Source organism: Bidens hawaiensis, unplaced genomic scaffold, assembly GCF_021521415.1.
Source record: "Bidens hawaiensis isolate Kalapana, Puna unplaced genomic scaffold, B.hawaiensis_p1.1 tig00021347_1, whole genome shotgun sequence".
Classification (NCBI taxonomy): Eukaryota; Viridiplantae; Streptophyta; class Magnoliopsida; order Asterales; family Asteraceae; genus Bidens; species Bidens hawaiensis.
Genome location: NW_027493307.1, coordinates 283,231 through 301,610, shown reverse-complemented (window position 1 = coordinate 301,610; position 18,380 = coordinate 283,231). Strand labels below are relative to the sequence as shown.

The following is an 18,380-nucleotide window of genomic DNA, read 5'->3' as shown; positions in this document are numbered from 1 at the left end:
TTGCCTTTTAAAGTTGAACTGCAATTATGGATAAAAATATTTCACTTTTTATTTCATTTTATCAAGACTTTTATACCAGGTTACTTGAAGCTGTAACATGGGCTTATCTGGTCATTATTATTTGTCAAGGAGGACAGAGTGGTCACGGTGTTGGCCAGTGGTGCCGCCTGGCACCGGCAGGAACACCGCCCCACCCTGGTTAGCCCCCGAAAAAGAAAATGAACCCCTAGAGGGGTGTATTTGGCGAACGCCCGATCCCCTCTCTCTTTCTCTCTCTTCAAGTTAATGGTTTAAAAATGAATTGGGGCGATCTGGGGGTTGAAAAACGGTTAGGGGTAAAATGACATGGTGCTGACATAGAGGAGAGAACGTTAGGGGTGGAATGGGGTGAGCTCACCGCTCACACCACCCTTATACCTACGGGTGATAGTTTGAAACTATCAAATGCAAATATTGGAGGGTTGGTGGTTGAATTCTTCAACTTGTAGACGTAACTATTTTTTGTTCGTTCGTGTTTAGATGTCAACTACTTGAATATTTGTGTGGCATGAACACCGATCCACTAACCCATTATCTAAATATGTTAAACGAGTTGGTAGGTAAAAAGTCAAATTGTAATCATCAAACTTGTTAATTGGGTTGCTGACTTGTAAAAAAATCGGTTAAATGGATTGTGCATAGACATGTTTACCTTAACAGGTTGATGGGTTAAACATGTCAACCCGAATATGACTAGTTTAAGTAGACGTGCCCAACCGTACACAACCCATTTAGGCAGACATGTCAACCAAAAACCTGAATACTTTCTTAGCGTGTTTGGGATTATCGCGGAAGCTACTTGCCGCCCGAATTTTACCATTGTTTAAATCTCGGTTTCATGTGTTGGGTTGCAGAGTAAACACTTTTTGTGTTAATTTTATTTTTGTAAATATTTTGGTGGTAGGTTTCACCCCTTTTGACTAGCCCCCTTTCATACAATGTTGTTGGCTTTACTCTTTGACTCAAAAACAAATTCTAAAGCCGTGGGTGAAATTTCTTTCGTAACGTATGATGTGACATATGGTATAAGTTATCAAAACAACTTTTAAGTGCGACTAGAGACATTAACAACAAAAAAAGAAAGATCAATAATGAATAGGATGTGTTAACTAAATGGGAAAAACGTTGACCGGAAACTAAAGAGCTAATAGAGCACGTTACTATAATGTTGCTTGTTAAAATAAACAAAATAATAAAATCATATTCTCGAATTAAATGTCATTTATTAGGACTTATATAGCTGAGAGAGTAGAGGACATTTCCACGTTGGAATGTAATGGCTTGTCTTACAAACCGCATTTATTTTCTCTTCTCTGCAGCAAAGCAAAGATAATACCTCCCTCTTATAAGACTTATTTATTTTGTGGATGGTCTGTGTCCATAAAGGCACAAACTAGAGTCACTCTCTCTCTCTCTCTCTCTCTCTCTGTAGCGTTTGCGTTACTCACTCGCTATCTCATCCCCTTAACCATTTTTGAGGCCGAAAACCATAAGTTACACATGCCCAAGGTCATCCACTACGGGAGTGGAACGGGTAGACACGCCGACCTTCTCTATCCTCTTTTTCAAACAACTCTTCTTTTTGTATTGACAATTTTTCTCTTCCTATTAAAAAATTTGGTCTAATAACCCGTTAAAAAATTTGGTTTGTGACACGTAGCTTTCCATAGATGAGAAATTATGATCCTCTTGAGCATTCCCAGCCTGTTTCCTATCTCTATAATTACACTAAAAAACACTACATTTCTCTATTTTATTCAATTAAATAATACTTTTTTATACCTTTATCATTACAGTTTTCTCTCTCCATCCTATAATTTACAAAAAAATAATTGCATTTTCCCTAAATTTACAGAAAATCACTACATTTTCTCTCTCCACCCCATAATTTACACTTACAACCACTCACAACTCACACTATAATTTACAACCCTGCTCACATAATTTTAAGGGATGGGTTGGGAATGCTTTAAGATGGTTGGCTTGTTGCTCACTTGGGTTAGTCTACGCCGTACTTGCTCATACTCAAACAACCAGTCATGTCTTTGATATGGGCCGCCCCCATGTTCTTTTTCACTTTTATCCAACGCTTTATCGCCAAAAGTCCAAAACTATTACCCTAGTTAGGGGTGTTCAAGACCGGATTATCCGGTTTTCGGATAGTGAATATTCATATCCAAATCCGTATCCGAAATTTCGGATACGGATTCGGTTATTGAAACGGATAATCCGGATTAAAAAAGGAAATAGTTTAAGCATATATTAAATCTAAGCTTGTGTTCGATTTTCTAAGTTTCCAACATTAAGATAAAAAACATTCAAGAAATTCATGGATAAATTCAAACAACCAAAAATAATATGGAAAATAGAGAATTTATAATGGAAGGAAAACCCAAAACTTAACTTATAAATTATAACATATATTAATTATTTTTATTTTTTTTTAGTTTTCGGATATCAGATAATCCGATTATCTGATTTTTTTAGAAATCGACATCCAAACCCGAATCCGAAAATTCGGATTATCTGGTTTTCGGATATCCGAAAATTCGGATATCCGAAATTTCGGATAATTCGGATACGGATTTTCGGATATTTCGGGTTCAGTTTCGGATCCGGATTTTTTTGAACACCCCTAACCCTAGTTTTACACATCCACTTGCATTTTAATTTTAAGAATGCATCATTCAATTTGAATTGCTTTACATATCATCAACAATTAATAATTCGATTATCAATTAAAAATTTTATCTAGTTAGAAATTTGATTTCAATTAAATTTTCGTTTTTAGGAAGTGTATTAAATTATTAATGCAGTCCTAGCAAAAGCTAGAATTTTGCGTAACACCCGTAACTACATACATAGAATGATAGAAGAAACACAAAAAATCTAAAAAATTGAACACGCTAATAATTTTGCGTAACACCCATAACTACTATACACAATGGTTTAAATTCAACATACTAATAATTCATTTCCAACATAATCTCTTTTCGATTTTAACACGAATCACCGAAAACTTAAATAGATAGTTACTAATGTTAAAATCTCTTACAATCATATAAAATACGTTATATATATGTTTAAATATAGAAATAGTTATGAGAAACCGCTAAACTTATTCTCAATAGTAATTTCAGTGGTGGATTCACTTGTATGTGTGTGTGTGGGTGGGGGGGGGGGGGGGGGGGTTGGTGGTTAAAGACCCCCCACTTAGCTTTGGATCTATAGTGTAGAAAGTTTATTATCATGATCAAATTCTAAATAATTCCCTTTTACTTTTGAAAAATATTTAAAAGAAGAAAAAAAGTTGCAGAACATAAGGAAGAAGAAGTGTAGGAAAGAAAGAGAGGGGGGGGGGGGGGGGGGGGTGGGGGGGGAAGAAGATATTTTGGGAATGAGAAAAAAAACAATAATATTTAAGATGTACTAATTTAATTATAAAGAAAAACTTATTCTATTAAACAAGTCCACTCGCTAAAATTTGATTTTGTTTTAAATATTAATCATGCTATTAGTATAATTAAAATTTAATAATACTGATTGAGCTTGTTCTTCAGTTTAGTTATTTGTTATTAATAGCATTTTAGTTATAAAATATGGTTATAATATTAACATCATTTATTGTTTTAATGTATTTATAAGATAATTAGGTTAACTTTTCATATAACTCTTTATACATTTAATCATTCAACGTTTCTAAATAGGAAAAGCATGGCCTCTTTTCTTGGTTTACATATTTTCGTTAACTACAAATAAAACAAATTCTTATTTACTAATTAACTAAAAAAACTCACCAAGTAATATGTTATTCATCTAAAATTACATTACTAGAAATCCGATAACGAAATTAAGTATTTTTTACCCGACCCAACCCATTTTTCCCCCACTAACTATCAATCCTGGATCCGCCACTGATAGTAATTATTTTATTCTTGGTTGTGGATGAAGTGCTTTCTGTTCTTTAAGACTATTTCATGGGATGATTGAACTTGCATCCATGGCCAAACATGCAACCACTAGTGTTTTCATAGTAACAACATTCATTTTTTTCCTGCGACACTGGGAAACATACACGTACACTATGTTAACCTCTTTCAATATTTTTATTCAAACTACAATGATTTTTGGATAGATGGACATGAGATAAAGAAACTAGGGCAACATACAAGTTAAAGTTTAGAAGCCAAAAAGAATTTAAATACATACTGGTCTCAATGGCAGGCCAACATCATTGAGAGTTACACACGATTCCCTTATCGTTATGGTTACATGATATGATTCCAAGCCTAATTAATTCTTAAAAACACACGGTAACTAAATTTAATGACTCAATAGGGCATTGATGTTATATGGAGTACATCTAGGATGATTTGAACTCGAATCAAATCGGAACTTGCATCTAGGATGAATATGATTTGACTGATGGCGATAATGAATTCGACATAAACTTGAATAAAACGTCGATTACGCCCCGGGATTCTTTCACGTTTGGACACCAACAAGATAGGAAAATGCAGATGCCTTCTAGAATCAAACCCTCTACTCGTCCAGAATCCTTGTGATTTCCACAAGTGGAGGAAATGACGTTATTACCCTTGGTGGATCTGGTTGAGGAAAGTGGTGATGTCAGCAACAGTGGCAATATTGTTGATAATAAAATTTTGTTTGTTTGTTTTAGGTGAAACAAAAAGGATGTTAGTTAACATTGTTTTCATGTGAAAGAGAAGTGGTTACTTGTAATGACATATATTTTGTTCTGAATTTGATATTTAATATTGTTTTGTTGTATATAATGCTTATCCTCTGCTCAATTACATCACTTTGCGCTATAGTCATATTTTTTGATCCTTTGGACTTAAATTTGATGCAAAATTAAATACAAAACACATTAAATACAATTTGCGAACAACTAACAACACATCCACATAACAAGCATAAATATACTTAATAAAGGTGCCATTTTATTAATAAATGAAAATCTGAAAAATATCAAACTTTTAAAACGGCTCGGGTTTTCGGGTTTGAAAAATTGATGAATGTAGCATGGAGAACGATGGATAATGGTGGAGTTTTAAGGTTTTAGAGTTTAAGGGAGTATTTATACCCCTTGCCCATGGTCCCTTAAGCCCACCATATTTCTCTAAGCCCATTCTCTAACATAAGTCTATATGAACTGAATCTCATTTTTAAGTTACAAATATTATAATATGATACATAACATGCATACAAACATACAAGTACATAAGATTTATATATGTATACGAAGCATAACACAGTTTTTTATTTGATATATAGATAAATAAGGGCTTGGGACTCAAAATTTTGGGGCCGCATTAAAAATACATGCAGACAATGGGATATTATTATGTACTTTGATTATTAGATGGGTAGTGTTGTTTATTACAAGTATTCCCCAATGCAGTCCTCGTGATATTGGATTGAATCTCTCTGTCTTGCTTATTAACTTTTCGTATATGTTAGTATTCATTTTAGCATGGGCTGGCCGTGTAGGCCCAAAAAAGATCTATTTTATTTAGTAGCTCATAATGTAAACTATTAAATATCACATCACACTCTATGCATAATATCATAAACCTAATTCTCCATTCCATAATTTATTAGCATCACAGCCGCCGCCGCCATCACCGTTCACAACCCTAAATGGTAACGATTTGTTGACAATGGTAGAGGAAAAGACACATCATCTTATGGTAAATATTCTTTATTTCTTGTTTCGTTACTTGTAATCTTGCTATCTTGTGTGTAGTTGTTATTGTGAGAGAAATCCATTTTGATTTTATTGTAAGCTTTTGATTTTTTTCATGAATATAACAGGCTCGCTTGTAATCCGTTTGACGGTTTCATAATGTAGGGTAGTGAAGCACACAAAACCATTCATAAAATGATGATTGTTCATAAGATTATCACGAAGTATCGCGTGCAATTTAACGCATACGGTAATGTTACGGTTTACATTTGTGAGATTTCATTTTATGAACTTCTTTGTTTGTCCTAGATAATTATGTTCATTTTGCTTGCAGTTGATGAAATTTGGAAAATGAAATATCAAATTGAAAACAATATTTTCTCTTGTTTTTATCTTTTTTCCTTCAAGCTTTTCATGATAGAAGGGCGAGTTTTTTCACCATACGACTCGAACCCATAACCTTATGGGGAGGGATACCACTACACACACTCACACACACACACACTAACGCTATTTTTTTTATCTGTTTTCTTTAAGTTATTCTCGCTTTTTTTAATCTGATGATAAAATGAAGTCTTTTTTTAAATGGCAAACATATAGACACACTTTTTAAATCATCAACCTAAATGTACTGCATATAACATCAATGCCCTATTGAGTCATAAATTTAGTTACCGTGTGTTTTTATGAATTAATCAGGCTTGGAATCAGATCGTGTAACCATAACGATAAGGGAGCCGTGTGTAACTCTTAATGATGTTGGCCTGCCATTGAGACCAGTATGTATTTAAATCCTTTCTGGCTTTTAAACTTTAATTTGTATGTTGCCCTGGTTTCTTTATCTCATGTCCATCTATCCCAAAAATCATTGTAGTTTGAATAAAAATATTGAAAGAGGTTAACATAGTGTACGTGTATGTTTCCCGGTGTCGCAGGAAAAAGATCTATGCCGTCACTATGAAAACAATGGTGGTTACATGTTCGGCCATGGATGCAAGTTCAATCATCCAATGAAACAGTCTTAAATGACGGAAAGCACTTCATCCACAACCAAGAATAAAATAATTACTATTAAGAATAAGTTTAGCGGTTTCTCATAACTATTTCTATATTTAAACAAATATATAACGTGTTTTATATGATTGTAAGAGATTTATCATAAGTAACTATCTATTTCAGTTTTCGTTGATTCGAGTTGAAACCGAAAAGAGATTATGTTGGATATGGATTATTAATGTGTTGAATTTAAACCAATTAAATACCTCCGCCAAACCGGAAAGAAAGGCCCATAGCCTTAACGAGTAACGAAATATATAAGCTAGTTTTTTTAAATGAGGCTTAATGCTATAACAATAAACGAAAAATATATTATTAAAATCAAATACCGTAATAATTAACGATTAACCAATGATTCGTGAAACTCTCATAAGTCCTAGCATTGGAAAAAAATAGCTTGGTCAACTGTGGAGGAGCCTGTTGGTTAACAACGAACCAACAGTGGTGGTCGGCTGGGTTGGCCATTGTTCAGCATTCGCAAAGAAGGAATGAACCAAAGAGAAATTTCAATCGACTGCTATTTCTTTTATTTTGTATCAGGTTTTTATTTTACTTTTTTTAGTTTTAGTTTCGGCCCAATAAACTTAATTAAATGGATTATGGATAAAAAATAATTTCGGGCCCAATAATTATAAGATGGTAAAGAGGAATTCATATTTTATTAGTTTTATATTTGTAAATGCATATATAAAAAATATATATACAAAAAATTTTGGCCCCTAAAAATTACGTGCCCCGGCCGACGATCCAACTGACGCCACCCTCCAGCCGGCCTTGTGCAAATACATCACCTTAAACGGGTTTTACATGAGCTTTTTGAGATTATTCAACAAAGGAGGACGATATTTCGAGAATTTCCGAAAACAAAATTGGGCCTAAAGAAGCAAAATTTGTCAATCACATGTTTAGCTAACCATCGTTGTTGTATAACAAAAGTTAGAGCATGTTTGAGATTGAGTCTGAAAAATGTTTATTAGTGTTTTCAAAAAGTCAATCAATTAAAATATGTTTGATAATAAAAAAAATCTTTCATATTTTAGCTTTTTGAAAAGGTTAAAAAGCAGTTTTTCAAAAACCTAAAATTATATCTTTTCAAAATAATTTTTTGAAAAAGACAATAAACATTTTTCAAACTCAATCCTAAACACCCCTTACACAACTCATATTTAAACATTAGAATATAAGCCTCTATATTGACCATTGTACCCCCGGTAGTCTGTCTGTCTGTCTGTCTGTCTCAAGCAGGGTTATGCTTTAGGTTTAAAGCATCGTATGTTGTTCGCCGGAAACACATTTGAATTGGGTGAGGTTGAATTTGTGGAATTGCAATTGCAATTGCAATTGCGATGGGTGATGATAATGATAATGGAGATGTTAGTGATTATGAGCTCGCTCATCATGTTCGTCAAGCACTCAAAGCTGTTCTTCAGGTCGTCTTCTTATTAGTTAATTACTGTTGTTTTACTATTATTTGGAAAATATTGGGCCTTTTTTATATTGTTTTGTGTAATTTAGTGTTTTCAAGGGTTTTTTTATTTAAAAAAAATGGAAAAGAAAAAAATGAGGTCTAAATTATGCTCCTTTTTATATGAAGTTAGTTAGCTAAGTGTTGTTTGAGCTAGTTTTAGCATAAATAAAGAACATTACATACAACATTATATTTATCTTATATGTTCAAACGGAGTTTTTATAAAAAATCAAGATTTTGATAAGAGAGGATATTGATGTTAAAAGAGAGGAAAGAAAACCAAAGTTTTATAAAAAAAATATTGATTTTGATAGAGGAGATATTGATGTTAAAAGAGAGGACAAAAACCAATCCTTTAAAAAAAAATCTAGATTTTGGAAGAGGAGATAATGATATTGATGTGGTGTGAGTTATTCCAGGGTGATAGCGGTGAATATGATCAACTTGTTGCAATACGCATCACAATGTGCGTCTAGGGCCCGATGAGGTCGCAATGCTTGTGGTAATAGGTTTTAACGTTAAGAAACAAATTATGAATTGGATATTCAAATTTGAAATTTGTTGTTTGTTTTGTTAATAGACAATTCTAAGAGCCTTATCTGGAGCGGTTTCTTACATTGACATTGTGCACCACCGCTCTCTTCTTTCATCTGTAAGTAGCATACTAACTTTTAATTTGTTACATGTCATCTATGTTTATTTATATCTATGCGTATAATCTTGTGAATAATACTTTTTAGATATGTGGAATGAGCTTCTGGGACTATGGGCCAGATGTCATGGACGCCTTGATGGACTTAGTAGTAACCTTGGTATGTTGTGCTATTTTTTTTATGTGTCTGAATAATAATAATAAACTAAACTATTTCTTGGTCTAACTACTATGTTATGTCAGGCGACATCAAACGGAAAATATGCTGATTTGTGTTTGGATATGCTTGTAAGCAACTTTATACCGCCTTTAAATTTCTTGGCAATACTTAAGCAGCCACGTGGATTAGCGAAAAAGGACCAAGTACTTGTTCGTGTGCATTCAGCGTTTAAAGGAATTGCTGATTTAGTGCCTTTGGCACCTTCTAGATTGGAACAAATTGTCAGGGAGAGAGTGCCAAATATGTTCGCCAAGGAAGCTGTGAGTTAATTAAGTATATGTTATGAAAAATGTTGTTGTTTGGTATTGATTTTGTCATGTTTTTGCAGCAAATAGTTGTGTATGTGGAGAACATGATAATGTTGGAGAGTGGTGATATGCGAGAGTTTGTTGGCAACTCTATGATATTTGAATTGGTGAATAGGCTCGTAGACCTAGATGTGAGTTGTTTTCAAAGCGCTTACTCGTTTTTATAAATAATAATTATTATTAATGTGATATTATCATATTATGTGATTGATTGAATACTTAATAGGTGGAGATAGGATGGGATGAAATCTTGTTGGATGATCCAAATAGTAGAGGGATCTTTGAGATGGAGCTAGAAGATATGGCACGACCTGTTGATGAAACCGAGATGGGCATGGACGAGGTAATCTTAGTGCTTCAACACCATTTTCAACTACTAGAAGATTTTTACTATTTTGCAACTATTTTTTTTGCATTGTGTGATTAGTTTGATAACCAAAAGCGTTTAATAAAACAATGATTCCAAATTCCCAATTTTTTTTTTAAAATAATAACCTAATTGACAGGAAAAGTAGCGAATATTTTGCTGTCTCGAGTTCGAAGTTACTAAAAAGTATATATTTTTATTTCTAGCCTCAAGTAAAATATTCTGGCTGAAAAGTTCTTTGGGGAAACGTAGTAGCTCAAAAGTTGGATACATTAATGGATCTCACGTTTGACCACCTTCAATCTTGTTTCAACGATGGCCGCTTGCCTCAGGTACCTACAACTTTGATCATTTCACTTGCACATGCTCATTGCTTTTCTGTTTATTTACTATGTAAAATTGCCGTATTAGGTATTTGAGGCACTTTTGCAGTCATTTCAAAGTACCGCGTTGAATGCATACAAGTCAAAATTTGCACAGGTAATTAATTAATTCTTCTTCTTCCATATGCTTCTAGTTTTTTTATATGTATGCACACTTTCTAAACCAAGCTTTATATATATTGTAGTTTGTAATGTTCTATGCTTGTTCACTTGACCCCGAAGATTGTGGGATGCAGTTTGTGAGTAGGCTTCTTGAAATATTTAGAAGCACCATTTATCCTCACGATTGGAGGTAATGCTGCATTTCATTAATATTATGATTGACCCGTTTTGATGTATGAAGGGCTAAGAGCATTCTCATCCAACCCCTCAAATTATGTGAGGGGTGTTTTTATAATTTAGAGGGTGATTTAGGGTGTTGTGAGTGAAGAATTTTTATATTTTAGAAAAAGTAGTGATTTTTCTAGTATATTTGAAAAGTTACTGTTCATCTCATATAATTTTTTAATATATTTTGAAAGTGGTTGTGAGTGAAGGAAAGAGAAAAGGTAATGATAAAAGTTATAAAAAGTATTATTTAATTGAAATGGAGAGAGAAAATAAAGTGAGTTTTAGTGTAATTTTTGGTTTAAAGATAGGGAGTGGGATGAGAATGCTCTAATATGATTTTGATACTTTGCAGAATGAGTGCTGTTGCTTATCTAGCAAGTTTCCTGTCTCGGGCAAAATTCTTGTCTACTTCGTATGTTACATCATATTAGAAAGGTTGGCATGCACCTCAATATCTTGTTTTTTTAATCGTTTAAACAAATATTAATATATGATTTTATTGTTCAATATAAACCTTCACTGAGACTTGCATCTGATTAGTTTTTTATATTATTTATTTTCTCAGCTTGGTGGATTGGTGTTATAAATATGGCAAAAACCAGAGTGGTGAAATTAATCTAAAGAATCATGGAGTATTTTACGCAGGGTGCTAGGTATGAAATAGTCTTTCCGAAACTGAATCCTATATATATATATAGTGATGCATCCGGTAAAAGCAATATGTACAAGTGTTTATGCGGTTCTCACTGTGTTCAAAGCTAATTCGATCACAACATTATTTTTTTCAGGCCGTTATGTATGTACTTTGTTTTCGTATGAGATTGATTCTAGCCACTCCTCTACTCAAGTCACAGCTGTTGAATATGCCATTAGAGGAAATTTTCAAGCATGCCTTAAACACGTTAGATGTGACTTTCATATCCTCATATATGTTTATTATAATCTTATATATTTTTTAATTAAAACCAATAATATTATGTTATGTATGATGTATGCGGTTGAATATTGCAAAACAGGTGTGCTTACCGTCGATAGTAGAAGAATTTCTGCGTCAAGCAAAAGCGTCTCATCTGTTTAATGTATCTGACGGCACCTTCGTCTTTGACCATCTGTGTGACTCAGACACGTCTCGTGTGTTTGGTGGGTTTCAAAGGCTCGATGTCTTCTTTCCATTTGATCCGTATTTGTTAAAGAAATCTGAAAGGTTGGTTAATAACTTTTGTTATAAATATTAAATATTTGTGAGTAAACATTTGATGATGATAATATTTTTTCACTTGACATGTAGGTTTATTCGGCCGAACTTTATATACTGGTCAATGGTGAGAACTGCATATGATGATGATGAGGATGATGAAGATGATTTGACTGATGGCGATGATGAATTTGACATAAACTTGAATAAAATGTCGATTACGCCCCGGGATTTGTTCATGTTTGGACACCAACAAGACAGGAAAATGCAGATGCCTTCTAGAATCAGACCCTCTACTAGTCCAGAATCCTTGTGATTTCCATGTGTGGTGGAAATGACGTTATTGCCCTTGGTAATCTGGATGAGGAAAGTGGTGATGCCAGCAACATTGGCAATATTGTTGATAATAAAATGTTGTTTGTTAGTTTTAGGTGAAACAAAATGGATGTTAGTTAACATTGTTTTCATGTGAAAGAGAAGTGGTTGCTTGCAATGACATATTTTGTTCTGAATTTGATATTTAATATTGTTTTGTTGTATATAATGCCTATCTCTTCTCAATTACATCACTTTGCGCTATAGTCATATTATTTGATCCTTGGACTTAAATTTGATGCAAAATTAAACACAAAACACATTATTATTATTGAATAATTCCAAACTTTGGTGCCGCTAAACCTTCTATTGGTTCAACTGGCACTAAACTGTTGGCCGCACCAACTTTCGTATATATTTTTTATTTTAGTTCCGATATCGTAACGAACGTTATTGAAATCGATCAAATTCGCGACGACTCACTGCTATAATGTCCGGGACTGACAACGCTTGGGTTTATTAACGTCCGTTTTATTGACCTTTTTTACGTAACGAACGTAATTGAAACCAACCTAATTTATATCGACTTACCGCTGTAACGCCTGGGACTGACAACGTTTGTGTTTCACCAACGCCCAGGTTTTACCAACTCACCGCCACAACACCGGGGACCGCAAGGCTCCGGTTTACCGACCGAATAAAGTCATTTTAAATATTTTTTTATATGTTAATTTGGCGAATTTATTATTTATTTTTTTTGGGTTTTACTAACGTTGTTTATACTGTAATGAACATAACAAATACTTACCGAATTCGCATAGACTCGCCATCGTAAATGTGTCCGGTTTGCCGACCGAATAAATTCATTTTAAATATTTTGTTTTTATATGTTAATTTGACGAATTGTTTATTATTATTTTTTTTGGGTTTTACCAACGTTGTTTATACTATAACGAACATAACAAATACTTACCGAATTCGCATAGACTTGTCATCATAATGCTCGGGTTTTACCAGCGACCGGGTTTTATTGACCGAATAAACATTGTTACAAATATTTTCACTTTTTATATGTTAATTTGACGTTTTATTTTTTGTTTTTAATCATGGTACTATTACGAACGTAATCGATACCGACCGAACTTTTTAACATGTTAATTTTTATTATACGAGCGCCGCTACTGTTTCTGTGTTAACGTACACATTATTTTTTAATTTAGTGTCGGTATCTTAACGAACTTAACCCATACCAACCAAATCCGCATTAATGCACCGTCACATTGCGACATCAACGGAGGTGTATATAAACATGCCCCAACTGTCCCGGCGCAACGCGCGGGTAAAAACTAGTTAAATACAATTTGCGAACAACTAACAACACATCCACATAACAAGCATAAATATACTTAATAAATGTGCCATTTTATTAATAAATGAAAATCTGAAAAATATCAAACTTATAAAACGGCTTGGGTTTCGGGTTTGAAAAATTGATGAATGTAGCATGGAGAACGATGGATAATGGTGGAGTTTTAAGGTTTTAGAGTTTAAGGGAGTATATATACCCCTTGCCCATGGTCCCTTAAGCCCACCATATTTCTCTAAGCCCATTCTCTAACATAAGTCTATATGAACTGAATCTCATTTTTAAGTTACAAATATTATAATATGATACATAACATGCATACAAACATACAAGTACATAAGATTTATATATGTATACGAAGCATAACACAGTTTTTTATTTGATATATAGATAAATAAGGGATTGGGACTCAAAATTTTGGGGCCGCATTAAAAATATATGCAGACAATGGGATATTATTATGTACTTTGATTATTAGATAGGTAGTGTTGTTTATTACAAGTTCCCCAATGCGGCCCTCGTGATATTGGATTGAACCTCTCTACCTTGCTTATTAACTTTTCGTATATGTTAGTATTCATTTTAGTGTGGCTGCCGTGTAGGCCCAAAAAGGACCAATTTTATTTAGTAGCCCATAATCTAAACTATTAGATATCTAAACAATATCATAAACCTAATTCTCCATTCCATAATTTATTAGCATCACAGCCGCCGCCATCGCCGTCCACAACCCTAAATGGTAACGATTTGTTGACAATGGTAGAGGAAAAGAAACATCATCTCATGGTAAATATTCTTTATTTCTTGTTTCGTTACTTGTAATCTTGCTATCTTGTGTGTAGTTGTTATTGTGAGAGAAATCCATTTTGATTTTATTGTAAGCTTTTGATTTTTTTCATGAATATAACAGGCTCACTTGTAATCGGTTTCATAATGCAGGGTAGTGAAGCACACAAAACCATTCATAACATGATGATTGTTCATAGGATTATCACAAAGTATCGCGTGCAATTTAATGCATACGGTAATGTTACGGTTTACAATTGTGAGATTTCATTTTATGAACTTCTTTGTTTGTCCTAGATAATTATGTTCATTTTGCTTGTAGTTGATGAAATTTGGAAAATGAAATATCAAATTGAAAACAATATTTTCTCTTGTTTTTATCTTTTTTCCTTCAAGATTTTCATGATAGAAGGGCGAGTTTTTTCACCATACGACTCGAACCCTCAACCTTACGGGGAGGGATACCACTACACACACACACTCTGACGCTATTTTTTTCTCTGTTTTCTTTTAGTTTTTCTTGCTTTTTTTAACGTGATGATAAAAGGAAGTCTTTTTTTAATGGCAAACATATAGACACACTTTTTTAATCATTAACCTAAATGCACTCCATATAACATCAATACCCTATTGAGTAATTAAATTTAGTTACCGTTTGTTTTTATGAATTAACCAGGCTTGGAATCAGATCGTGTAACCATAACGATAAGGGAGCCCTGTGTAACTCTCAATGATGTTGGCCTGCCACTGAGACGAGCATGTATTTAAATCCTTTCTGGCTTCTAAACTTTAATTTGTATGTTGCCCTGGTTTCTTTATCTCATGTCCATCTATCCCAAACTCGTTGTAGTTTGAATAAAACTATTGAAAGAGGTTAACATAGTGTACATATATGTTTCCCGGTGTCGTAGGTAAAAAATTGTATGTCGTTACTATGAAAACACTGGTGGTTGCATGTTTGGCCATGGATGCAAGTTCAATCATCCAATGAAACAGTCTTAAATGACGGAAAGCACTTCATCCACAACCAAGAATAAAATAATGACTATTAAGAATAAGTTTAGCGGTTTCTCATAACTATTTCTATATTTAATATATAACGTGTTTTATATGATTGTAAGAGATTTTATCATAAGTTCAATCATCCAATGAAATAGTCTTAAATGACGGAAAGCACTTCATTCACAACCAAGAATAAAATAATGACTATTAAGAATAAGTTTAGCGGTTTCTCATAACTATTTCTATATTTAAACATATATATAACGTGTTTTATATGATTGTAAGAGATTTTATCATAAGTAACTATCTATTTCAGTTTTCGTTGACTCGAGTTGAAACTGAAAAGAGATTATGTTGGATATCGATTATTAGTGTGTTGAATTTAAACCATTTTGTATATGTGCTCTTCCATATATTTGCATGCTTCATTTTCGTAGGAGGTTGATGAGGGATCAAACCTGAAAGATTTCTTCACCAATATGCCAATTGCAACTACTTTAATGATTCCATCTCTTTTACCAGTCTAGGACGTCGTTGTAACAAGCAGTGTGCCAAACATAATGGAGGTTTTTGTGGTGTAGTTTAGTAGAATTAAATGTTGATGGTATAAGTAAGAACTTTGATAATATAAAAGGTAGGTGTTTTAAATAAAACGTATATTGGTTTTTATTAATCCCAACTATCGTCTTTTGGTCACTACCGGTCCCAACTAACGAATTGGCTGCTGACAGTCCCAAATTTTAATGTATTTGTTTACAACGGTCTGCGACTAACAGAATCCTAACGTCGTTAGTTTCAGGTCACCGGAAAAACGTTTTTGGCCGGAAAACTCAATTTTTTTCCCCAAAACTCTACATTTTCATCCCAAACATCTTGGTAACTTTGTATCGAACCTTTAGGAACATTTTCCAGTAAAAGCCCCAATTATTGAGGTCGTCAGAAACCCTAGAACCATCGTCGGAATCAGTTGATGGTGCTCAAGTGGTGGTAGTTGGTGGGCGGTGAATCAATTGGTGGTGGTTGCAGTGTTCAGGTGGTGTTTTCCGGCAACAAATTTGACTTTTCCGGCCAAAAACGTTTTTCCGATGACCTGAAACTAACGGCGTTAGGATTCTGTTAATTGCGAACCATTAAGAACAATACTTTAAAAGTTGGGACCGCTAGTAACCAATTCATTAGTTGGGACCAGTAGTGACCAAAAGACAATGGTTGGGATTAATAAAAACCAATATACCTAAATAAAATTATTATTTCATGTATCTCATTATGCTGGTATACACTTCTAAAATCTTTTCATTTTGTTATCAATAGCAGACGATTTCACAAAGAAAATCCTTGAATATTCATGAAGGTGAAGGATTTAACAAGAGACTTGTTATGGTGTTGTGATTGTTGTCTCTGCTTCCCATAAAGGATGTGGTGGTAACCAGCAGTCTCTCCCCAAGATGGATATTCTAATGGACTAATATAAAGATACTAAAATTTGACAAGTTAGAAGTATTTACTTATTGTATTGAAAGATGAAGGTTCTAATAAAATGGTGAATTGCTATGAATATTGTAATCAGTTAGAGGTCTTTATAATGCAAGAATCCTCACCGGTTAATGCTAAGCAGCCCGTGCATAGACCACTGTAGAAGAGAGAGATTAAGCTAATAAAAAATCTTTGTATATGCTAGTTTTCATATGGGTAGCTAAGTAGGTTTAGATTAGATGTCAGTTCTGAAGAAACCCAATTGAAGTTCAAAACTAAGCACATGATTTGCTGTCGGTTCAAACTAAGTAATGATCACTAGAATACTTGTAAAACATTCATATCAACAATTGTTTTCGGTCATCATTTATCAGATTCATCATTTTTCGGTCATCTTTTACATCATAAATTATTATTCAAGTATGTATAAAGTTTCAAATATTTGAGTTGAGAAGTTGGAAGTTAGATTTCTGAAGAAACACTAACCGGACCCCGGGCAGATTACGGATAACCTGGGGGTTAGATAGATGTTTCCCACGAGGGGTTAGACCCGATAAAGATGGTTCTTCTGATAACCTGCAAAACAGACACCGTGAGCTTGTCACTGAGAAGGGGGGGGGGGGGTTCCTCCTTGTGACCACCCTCCGGCGTGAGAATTAGACTAGATTGCTCTTTAAATATAAACGTATATTAAGAGATTGCTAGAGCAGATATCAGGTATAATATGATGATAATATGATAAGATATGATGAGATGAGATGGTCATACCATTTGTGGTATTTATAGCCGAAGGTAGGTTTCCAAGGAGGTGTGGCCGGCTGCAATAGTATTCCTGTTCCACCAACAGTGGCCTACGCACGTGCCCTGCTGGTAGTTGGTGGGTAGGCAGCGGCTGATAGTGACCAGGCCTACTGTGTACTATTCCTTTTCCACCAACTGCCGGCTATGCACGTGGTATGACAGGAGTTGGTGAGTAGGCAGCGGCTAATAGTGACATACAGTACAGGAGCATGCTGCTCGCCATACTGTTGTCAATAAGCTGTCGTATCTTTAGTCAGATCTTTTGCCCATACCTCGTCAGGTACAGTACAGAAGATCTTCCCGTATCGTACGGACTGGCTTATTTGGGCGGGAGTATTCCCCCTCCCGCCCTTGTGCGGGATTGTTCCCGGCTTTGCTCATTCCTTCAGGTGACACTGAGTGATTGAGAGCTAAGTGCCTTGTGCGTGTAGCCTTGCTGCGCGGGTGGCCTTCCCTGATGGCTTGTATCCGCAACTGCGGGAACAGGCAGAGTCCTTCACCATTGGGAGGCATTTCCTGCGGGAACAGCTTGCGTACTGCGCGTAAGGACGTCACGTCTCTGAGCATGGTTGGTCCTGCGGATCCAGTTGGTTTCTGCGCAGACGTCCCTTTTCAAGGTGAGTCTTGCGGGTCCAACTGGGCTCTGCTGGGACCTACCTCTTCAAGTCCCCCCAGTCCAATGTTCTTCTCATGAGTGTTTAATAAAGTGAGGTGAACTTTTGGACTTAAGCAAAGGGTTTTGAAAAGGGTTTTTTAAGGTTTTCCATGGGGATTCTTCCCGCGGAAGTCCTTGTCACTTGCAGAAATTCCCGACTTTCCTGCTTGATCTTTGGGTATGATGCGGGTAGGTCTGTAACCTCCTCGCAAGTCAGGAGCGTTGAGTCCCACTTGTGTGGATTCTCCATGAGG

General features: G+C 34.7%; 1 pseudogene across 1 annotated transcript; it reads left to right on the top strand.

Annotated features, from left to right (window-relative positions):
• The first annotated feature begins 8,148 nt into the window (after window positions 1-8,148).
• LOC143563268 (RNA polymerase I-specific transcription initiation factor rrn3-like) lies at window positions 8,149-12,132 on the top strand (annotated as a pseudogene). Its single transcript, XR_013140638.1, has 15 exons — window positions 8,149-8,235; window positions 8,693-8,775; window positions 8,854-8,925; window positions 9,014-9,085; window positions 9,169-9,405; window positions 9,474-9,584; window positions 9,680-9,796; window positions 10,027-10,152; window positions 10,232-10,300; window positions 10,389-10,495; window positions 10,886-10,968; window positions 11,099-11,186; window positions 11,322-11,441; window positions 11,550-11,737; window positions 11,822-12,132. The product of XR_013140638.1 is annotated as an RNA polymerase I-specific transcription initiation factor rrn3-like (transcript).
• Window positions 12,133-18,380: the final 6,248 nt, after the last annotated feature.